Source organism: Pteronotus mesoamericanus, unplaced genomic scaffold (assembly GCF_021234165.1).
Source record: "Pteronotus mesoamericanus isolate MK-2021 breed Mesoamerican mustached bat unplaced genomic scaffold, CSHL_Meso_final contig_20, whole genome shotgun sequence".
Classification (NCBI taxonomy): Eukaryota; Metazoa; Chordata; class Mammalia; order Chiroptera; family Mormoopidae; genus Pteronotus; species Pteronotus mesoamericanus.
In genome coordinates this window covers 78,420,701-78,428,060 of record NW_026555085.1, presented here as the reverse complement: position 1 = coordinate 78,428,060, position 7,360 = coordinate 78,420,701, and the positions used below count along the sequence as shown (strand labels likewise).

Below are 7,360 nucleotides of genomic sequence, written 5' to 3'. Positions count from 1 at the left end.
TCTGATCTATAAGAGAAGATATTCATTTCTCAAACCAGGAAGTTGCACATGAACCAGTTTATGTTTAAGTACATTAAGTCTTTCAGAACTGCTTCCAGATAGAGATCAATGTAAGCTAGAGTTTTCATGTGATAAGGCAGGATTTTTTAGCAAATCCTGCTAATTTTGGCTCACAGTTTTCCTTTAAAGCTGGTAAATATTATCAATTTATGTAACTTCCCCAAAATACACTTGCAATTATGTATACTATATATGTTTTCACTGAAGCCCTAAAACCTATGCACAAATTCCAAAGGTTCATCATGACTTTTCTGGAAAAGCTCAGTTCTGTTGGAGGCTTAGATATGACTAGATTGATAAGGAAAAGAACAGATTTCTAAGGATTAGGAATGGTAGATTTCTTAGGCAAGATAACTCTTTGCCTTCACTGCTTTCTTCCAGACAGAGCTAGACAATGTGCATTATTCTCCACATTTTAAGGCACAAAGCTAACACTTATTTCAAGAACAAAATTAATGCCAAAGTCACAAAAAAGAACTAAGAAAATTCAATCCAAAAACTTATATTTCTTCTACTTTTTTGTTACAAGTAATTATAAAATTATGTTTTAAAAAATCCTTAGGTCCATTGGATCAAGAAAGCCATTTTAACAACTGGCTTAAAAAAATATCTACAAAAGTACCTTATTTCACTTCCCTAAATAATCATTCTTTATCATCTAGAACTGGTCAAGTCCCTTCTTTGCTGGCTCACCTGAATAGTACTGATCACAGTGATAAAGAAGTAAATAAATGTGTCATTAATCACTTAATGTCTTTCTACTCCATCCTCACAGGAATATGAGCTCCACAAGGGTTTCTGCCTTGGTTTCTGTTAAATTTCCAATGGCTTATATATCCATAGTTGCAGAATGAAAGAAATGATTAAGCAAATTCCTTATCCTTGAGATGCATTCCAAATTGATTTTGCATGGATCACTTTGGTTTACTAAATGTTAATTCCAAGCTTCTCCTATCCAACTCCCATTTTTGTTTCTGCCCCACTTACAGCTCGGAGCACTAGTACTTGGACTCCCCAAACAAATTGTATTTTAATCCAACTCAAGTCTAATCTTTTTTTTTTTAAAGATGTTATTTATTTATTTTTAGACAGAGGGGAAGGGAGGGAGAAAGAGAGGGAGGGAAAAATCAACATGTGGTTGCCTCTTGCACGCCTCTTACTGGGGACCTGGCCCTCAACCCAGGCATGTGCACTGACTGGGAATCAAACCAGCAACCCTTTGGTTCATAGGACAGAACTCAGACCACTGAGCCACACCAGCCAGGGCTCAAGTCTAATCTTTTCCTTAGAAGTTATAGGAAGTGATAGATATTTACATAACCAACCTCTGACTTGACCTTAGCATCCTTCTTTTGTAAACTGCTTTCATATGCTACCTAAATGATGGTACATAGTTTATGTAGCCTCTACTTTTAATTTGGATACTTCACGTGACAGCTCATACCAAAATTACTCCCAAAAACATAAAAAGGTTGAACACTTTACTATTTGGCACTCTTAGTTTTAAGCCCTAAAACTAAATTTCCCTAATTTAAGCAAGAGAGAGAGACAAAATGACAGAGAAAATATATTGTAAGGACATAGGTACACTCATTAATGCTTAAGGACAAGAATATAAGCTGGTTTTAGAAAAAATTGGAACTAGAAAAGTGGAAAACACCAAACACCCAGAAAATCCCCTTTCTTTTCTCCTTTTCTTCTTGCTAAGTACTAATTTCATCCATTCATCTTTCTCTGAAGGCCTCAGAAATACAATGGACAAAGATGTCCATCTAACAGTAACCCTAAGATTACATCTTTTTAAAATTTATTTTTTATTTTTAATTAAATTTATTGGGGTGACATTGGGGAATAAGATTATATAGGTTTCAAGTATACAAATCCATATGTCATCTGTAGAGTACATTGTGTGCCTATCACTCAAAATCAAATCTTCTTCCATCAACATATAATTGACCCCTTTTATCCTTAACTACCCACCCACAATTCCTTCCTTCTGGTAACCACCATACTATTGTATGCATCTATGAGTTTTTGTTTGTTTTTCCTGTCTGTTCACTTGTTGCTTTTAGTTTTATATCTCATATATGAGGGAAGCCTTATGGTTCTTAACTTTTTCCTTCTGACTTATTTTGCCTAGCATGATATCCTGAAGATCATTCATGGTGTCACCAATGGCAATATCGCCTATTTTTTATGACTGAGTAGTATTCCAATGCACACGTTCCACATCAGCTTTATCCAGCATCTAGCGAAGGACACTTTGGTTGTTTCCATACTTTGGCCACCATAACCCCGATACAAAAACCTGGCAAGGATAACACACAAAACAAGAAAACTACAGACCAATACTTCTGATGAATACAGATGAAAAAAAACCTAAACAAAATACTAGTTAATCTAATAATGTAAAAAAAAAAATGTATCACAACCAAGTGGGATACATTCATTCCAGGGGCACAAAGGTGGTTGAAAATATACACCACATCAACTAAGATTATATCTTATTCACTCAAGTGGCTTTTTTTGTTTTCAATTTAAGTTTTAGAGCCCAGATTTAAAACCCAGAAAAATGATGCTAATTAGACCATTTTGATTCCGATGTTCACTGTGTTACAATAAATTGTCATCAATAAAGAAGAACCAGATTGCGTCAACATGGCTGCCATGGATCCACCTCCATGATGCTAATGAACAGCCAGATGATAGGGCTGGGGATGGCCAGGAAGAAAAAAACTAGCTCCATATAAGGAGAGAAATACGTGCAATGCAACAGCACTCCAAAACATCTGCAAATATGAAATAAATATTCAAAAATCTAGCAGAAAACAGAATTTAATGATTGTCAGATTTCTATATTAGAGATTAACTTATTTATATGCATCGACATGAGAAAAGAAACAATAAATGTAAAACTGAATAGTTTTTGCTATGTAAGGCTTATAACTAATATTAAAAAAGCAAGAGTAAATTAAAAAATACTAACAAATAAATGATACCCCCTAAGAGCCTAGATCATAAAAGAGCTCAGACAAATAAAAGGCCCCAATAAAAATGTTTTAAAATTGGTAATATGTCCAAATATTCTTAATTTACAATAATCGTATTCCCAACATTTACAATAGAATTGATCTCTGAAAGTAAAACTGTTGAAAATCAACACAAAATTACTGAATTCCTCATTTATAGGAATGGCTCATGTGACTATTAGTAATGTGAATCAAGGGTTTTTGGAAACCCCAAGCCAGATGCCTAATTAGCAAGACTGCAATGTGACTGGGACCAAGAGAGCTACAAAACTATCACTGACGAAGGAGAGCTTATCAAGCAAAGCTATGTGAGCATGCAGCACAGACCGGGAGAGGAGAGGGCCCGAGTCATAGCGGAGTCTCCGGCACTGGCCAGGGAAGACGATTCCTTGTCAGCTGACAAGAAATTGCTTGCCTTATAAGAGGTATTTACTAATTCTACAATTGATCTGTAGAGCCACAATTGCATTTTTTTACTTTATTTTTATTGTTTATACTATTACAGATGTGCTTATTTTCTTCCCCTCTTTGCCCACCTCCCCACCACCCTGCCCTTGCCCTCCCTTCCCTCTGGCTTTCACCACACTGCAGTCTGTGTCTGTGGGTTATGCGTGTAATTCTTCGGCTAATCCTTTCACCTTCTTTCATCCAGCCCCCTTTCCCCTCCCCTCTGACAGCAGGCTGTCTGTTCCATGTATCAATGCATGGAACAGTTTATTTTGTTCATTAGATTCCACATATGAGTGAGATCATACGGTGTTTGTCTTTCACGAATTGGCTTATTTCACTCCACGTAACACTCTCCAGGTCCATCCATGCTGTCACAAAAGGTGAGGGCACCTCCTTTTTCATGGCATATAGTATTCCATTGTGTAAGTGTACCATAGCTTGTCTATCCACCCATCCACTGTTGGACACTTCAGCTGCTTCCAGGCATTGGCTATTGTCAATAACACTGATATGAACATAAGGGTGCATATATTATTTCAAATGGATGTTTTGGGATTCTTAGGATATATTCCCAGAAGCTCCAATAGCATTTTATTTCCCCAACAGTTAACAGAAGTAAATCATTTCAGAGCCAGTGTACTCTAACTCCTGACAACCCCTGTATTCAGGTCTCTGGAAAAGGCTACATTTGGCTGGTCTTAGCATTGAGAGGAGAGAGCTGTACACAGAGAGAGATTCAGAAATCTTCAGAGGATCGCCCTTTCTTTGAATCTTTGGATGAATCCTGACCAGTGTGTATCTGTTTCAGAGCAAACTCTGAAAACAAAACAAGACAGGGAAAAAAAAGAACCATCCAAAAGAATTAGAGGAGGAAAGTTGCAAAATGTTCACAGTGCCAGGAATAATTCTTTTGCTCACAGGTCACAGTGGACTGTATGACATTGGGTAGAATATGCACTATGGTATTTTCCTTAGTAATGTGGTCAAGTTAGCTGCTCTGATACCATCTAACAAAAATTAAACTCAAAACCCGAAATAACCAATCTGTTTCCAAGTAACTTAACTGTATCCCAGGACGAAACATTTATAGCAATACAAAAATATTCAGCTTCTAACAAGGTAAAATTTCAAAAATCTGTCCTCCAAACTTAAAAATAAGACATAATGAGAAGAAAAATAAATCAACAATAACTGACCAAAAATTAAGAAGAAAATGAAATTTATAAGTGAAAACATTAAAACAGTTATTACAATGGTATCCATGTGTTCAAGAAGCTAGAGGAAAGACTGAACATTTCCTCTAGCTTCTATAGAAACACAGATGATATGGAGAAGACCTAAAGCAAGCGAGAGATGAAGACTACACATAAGCCTCAATCCTTATTTCAAACCATGCATAAAAATTAACTTGAAATAGATCATAACCCTAAGTGTAAAAGTTAAAATTATTAAATGTTTAGAATGAAACATATGAGAAAATCTTTATAACTTTGGTATACTATTTTTAGTGTTCTGTGTACTATTTTTAGGTAGTGTATAAAAAGCATGAAAATTTTTTAAAAATGATACTGGTACTTCATCAAGATGAAATGACTGCTTTTTGAGAAAACTTTACAAAAATAAGAAGGCAAACCACAAACTAGAAGAAAAAAACACTCATAATGTATGTATATGACAAAGGACCTGCACCCAGAATATGTAAAGACATCTTACAACACATGTGCCCTGACTGGTGTGGCTCAAATGGTTGAGCATAGTCCTATAGGGCGAGGGGTCACCAGTTTGATTCCCAGTCAGGGCTGTGCTTCAGTTGCAGGTTCGGTCCCTAGACGGGGAATGTGCAAGAGGCAGCTTATTGGTGTTTCTCTCTCACATCAATGTTTCTGTCCCGCTTTTTCTTCCTCTGTTCTCCTCTCTCTAAGAATAAATAGAAAAGTAACAAAATTATAAATAGGCAGAAGATTTGAACTAATATACCACAAAAAAGATATATAAATTGTCAATAAGCATTTGAAACCTCATCAATCAACAGGAAAATGCAAATTCAAACCAGTAAATATTCACTAGAAATTTCCATAATGAAAAGGTCTGACAATACAGCTTTCTGCCCTCCCCAGAGAGGAGTCCACACATTGTTGTTAGTTTCCACATAACTTAAAGGGAACTTTTCACAGTGTCCTGAGCCCTTGATATCCTACAAATGAAGGAGGATGTCCTCAAATTCCTCACAGCAAGAACTCAATTAGTAGGCACCAACCTTGACTTCCAAGTGGGACAGTACATCTGCAAAGGGAAACATGACAGCTTCTGCATCGTGAATCTGAAGAGAACCTGGGAGAAGCTTCTGCTGGCAGCATGTGCCATTGTTGCTGTTGAACATCCCAGTGCTGGCAGCATCACATTGTCCAGGGAGCTGTGCTGGCCATTCGTTGCTGCCACGGGAGTCACTTCATTGCTGGGCACATCACTCTGCGAAACTTCACAAACCAGATCCCTGGAAGTCAAGACTTCTAGTGGTTGACCACCAGCCTCTCACAGAAGCATATTGTGTTAACCTGACCCTCACTGCTCTGTGTCACACATACTCTCCTCTGCTCTTCGTGGACATTGTCAACCCTGGAAACCACAACGGGGTTACACAGTGGGCCTGATGCGGTTGACGCTGGTCCCTGGAAGTATTACTCATGTGTGGCACCATCTTCCGTGAACACCCATGGGAGGTCCTGCCTGATCTGTACTTCTACAGAGATCCTGACTACATTGAAAAGGAAGAGCAGGCTGCTGCTGAGAAGCCTGTGACCAAGGAGGCATTTCAGGGTGAATGGACTGCTACGGGTCCCACGTTCACTGTCGCCCAGCCCGAGGTTGCAGACTGGTCTAAAGGCACAGGTGCCCTCTGTGCCTATTCAGCAGCCTCCTACTGAAGACTGCATCGCCCAGCCTGATAATGAAGATGGGTCTGCAGCCACCACCGCTCAGGCTGCTGAGTGGGTAAGAACAACCACTGAGTGGTCTTAAGCTGTTCTTCCACAAACTTTTAACAGAATGAAAACAGCCTCTAAAAAAATAACAGGAAGAAAAAAATCTGACAATACAAAGTATTGACACAAATGTGAAGCAATGGGAACTCACATACATTTTTGGCAAGGATAAGAAATTTTTCTACCATTTGGAAAACATTTTGAGAGTTCCCTATAAGGTAAAACAGGCACATAACATTTGAACCATTAATTTCATTCTTAACAGTTTACCCATGACAATTAATAACATATGTTTGCAGAAATACATGTACATGAATATCCATCATAGTTTCTAGTAAACAAATTGAAGTATATTCACACAATGAAATATTACTCAGCAGTAAAACAGACCACACTACTGATACATGAAGTAACATAGATAGCTTTCAAAAATATACTGTAAAATACAGTCAGACATTAAATACTTCATGTTTTACAATTAAATCTATAGTGATAGAAATCAAATCAGTGTTTGTTTGGGAAGAGGAGTAAGTGGAGGTTTTCACTACAAAAAGCCAAAATGGTAATTTTTGGATGGAGGAAATGTTCATTTGGAAAGATCAGTGTATACATTTGCCAAAATTCATCAAATTATCAAAAAAATGATGAATTTTCTATATAAATAAGTTCACTCTTTTTTTTAACTTTTAAAAAGAAATGGCAGATGTGCAAAATGTGAATTCCACCAAACATTCAAAGATTTAATACTTATCCTTCTCAAACACTTCCAAAAAATTGAAGAAGAAGCAGTATTTTCTAAGACATTTTATGAGGCCAATATAACCCTGATACTAAAACCTG

General features: G+C 37.2%; 1 pseudogene; it reads left to right on the top strand.

The window, feature by feature from the left end:
* Nucleotides 1-3,403: 3,403 nt before the first annotated feature.
* Nucleotides 3,404-6,557, top strand: LOC129066922 (40S ribosomal protein SA-like; annotated as a pseudogene).
* The last annotated feature ends 803 nt before the right edge of the window (nt 6,558-7,360 follow it).